Here is a 2,971-nt window from a genome sequence, read left to right on the forward strand (position 1 = left end):
CGCTCAAAGTTTTCCATGTATTTTACATGGGGGAAAAACAAGTTTTTGTAGAAATGGTATAGAGTTCTTCAAAATCAATATTTTTCGATCGGAACACTCCGTTTCTTCTCAAGCATAGAATCACCCGAAAGAGCGTTTAGAAGTGTAGAAAAGCTCTGCGCGTGTGTATGTGGGATGTTCAAAACTTATGTATATAAAATTAGCAATCAAAAATACTTAATGTTTTTGTAAAATTGGTTTCATACTCGTACCATTAAAAAAAAAAATTAATTACGAACAAATGTATAACCACTGACACTTACTGCTGGTCATTTGGGCGGGTAATTGCTGGCGCTATTTTTTTCCATTTGATAATAATAATAATTGATAAGACATACAATAATATTTGCAGTTATGTATTTTATAATTTCAATAACAGCAGCTTTAATGGCAACATTTTAAAAACTTAAATCCCAAATAAAAACAAGAAAAAGCAGAAAAAAATAAAGCTGAAGCACGCTAGGATTTTTCCAGCCACCCACACTCTTTTTCAGCTGCCGGCGCATTTTTTACGATGCATTTTTTTTTAGCGCTAAATCATCTATTCAAACGCGTGATCATTGATTCACGCAATTATTACCATCTATTACTTGTGTATATGCCATTAACTATTTACTATTTACTTTTTATTATTAATTCATTTGATCATTCGAGCATTGAAATGTTGCGTGTTGCTGTTGCATGCACGCACGTTTTTTGTGTGGCTGCAATCTAAAACTTTGTATCGAAAGCGAAATCAATAAACAAATCATGAAACATAAAAAAAACTACTTTCTTCGGTCAGTTATGTAAAAATGTACTGATCAACAACAATGCATCGTTTGTACGTTTTCTCTATCTGCTTGTAGATGACATGTGTATTGACGTGCGCTATTCAAGCGGATTTCAACGGTTCACTGACCACATCTCAGCCAATGAAGAGTGAAAAACTGGTAGAGTAATTAAGAGCTGGACAGTTGACTCAATGCAAGACGGAAAACAAAGGAAAAGTGCTTTTGATCGTTTGGCTTGAAAGGGCTCGAACTTCCAAATTTCTTCGATTAGTTGCTTAGTTACACAAGACAATTAGAAATTATGTAGAAACATACATACATATTGGCTTTTGTTTTTTTGATTTATTTTATATCGGATTACAAGGTTTCAAGAAGCGCGAACCGAAAATGACACTGAGGATGGCACAACGCCGAAACCGGTTTGTCTGCAAACCTAACTTGAGAAGGGATGACGGTGTTCTGATCCTCCTCGAAATGTGGCGTCTCCGACAATAAGATTTTAATAAACAGGGTTAGGATTTTATGGCAATAAAAACTTAAAAAAGGCATTTATATTTTAAATTTTGTTATGTACTTCCTTTATATACAATGTGCATGTCCAATTAAAGATATAAAAAAATACATACAGTGGTCAAAAAACTATAGCCGAACTACTTTTTGGCAAGTTTTAACATATTATTTTAGTTATTTAATTTTGGGGTTTTTTTTTATAAAAATATAACAAAACCCGTGTAAATCCAAGTTTCCAAATTTTTGCAATATTAAAAAAAAATGCAACAAACTTTCGTACAAATTTCGAGCTTTTATAAAATTCTAAACAATCAATCGTAATTTTTAGCCATTTGAAACCTGTACTTTATTCTACTAGAATTCAATGGGCTACAAAACTGATTACTCAGAATCTAATTAAAAAAAAATAGAAATTTTTACGAAAATTTGTTGATTTTTTTTTTTAAATGCATACATTTTTATGCGGTTAGTACCATTGTACATATTTGTACATTTTTAATTTGGGCTATTGGTACAAAAAAAAAAAAAATTGGACAATTTTTTTTGTAGTTAAAAGAGTGGTACAATACAGCGGTGTTCTATAAACAAATTTCAACAAATTAATTTTCTTGATTGGGATAAAGAAAAATATTTGGGTATTCACACAATTAAGATACGATTCGCACCAAAATTTGGCAAATACCCAATCGTGTGACACTGCCTTTAAACTTGTATTTATACGTTTATGTTGTTAAAGAATGAACTATAAAAAACTAACCAAAATTAAATAACAACAAAAATAATATTTTAAAACTTGTCAAAATTTGGTGCGGCTATAATTTTTTCGACTACTGTATATAAGTTGACTATGATTACTCGGGCGTGCTATCACAGTAGCACAATGGCACTAAGTGCATTTTAAAATTTTCAGGTAATATATTTTTTGTTGTTTGTGTGAAATATTTTATTCAGTATTTTTCTTTTAATCAAAATATGTTGAAATAAAAGTGAAAATAAAATGAAATATTTTGTCAAAAGCAGATACCGGACAGTAACTAAAACAAAACTTCCAAAATGATTTTTTATTTTTTAGTGATTATTAACATTATTAGAATTTTTAATTTAATTCCTTTTTTATTTAACTTTCAGTTCGTTTACTCACCATAGATGCAGACTTTTGTTTGGCAAAAGCGCGATGATGCGCCGAAATTGGTTCGCTAATAACGCTGCCGTTATCCATAATTGTTATCGAGTACAGTCGTCAATGTTCGCAGGTTTTGTATTTAAACATAACTGAAAACGACAAAACGAAGAAAAAAATGGTGAGTACAATTTCCATATTTTCATTTCTTTTTCAAATCAAAACAGTAATAATAGTAAAAACAAATGTGAAAACCACTGGAGATCAAAGAAACCCTTCATTAAAGCAAATGTTTTTTTTTTTGTATAGTTTTTGGTGAACATAAAAAGGTGCTTATTACCAAAATTTAAATAGAAATATGCTATTGTCTTCATGCATATAAATGTGCGTAGGTATGTACATTAGGGTGGCCCAAAAAGAGTAATGTTGGAATTTTAACGCTCTCACCTCCTAGGATTGTTCTATATCGAAAACAAGTATACCCACATTTTTTTTTTTTGAAATCAAAAAATATTTAGAGGTCGCTCAA

The sequence above is a fragment of the Rhagoletis zephyria genome, unplaced genomic scaffold (genome assembly GCF_001687245.7).
Source record: "Rhagoletis zephyria isolate East Lansing unplaced genomic scaffold, Rhagoletis_zephyria_1.1 Rzeph_scaffold_04426, whole genome shotgun sequence".
NCBI lineage: Eukaryota > Metazoa > Arthropoda > Insecta > Diptera > Tephritidae > Rhagoletis > Rhagoletis zephyria.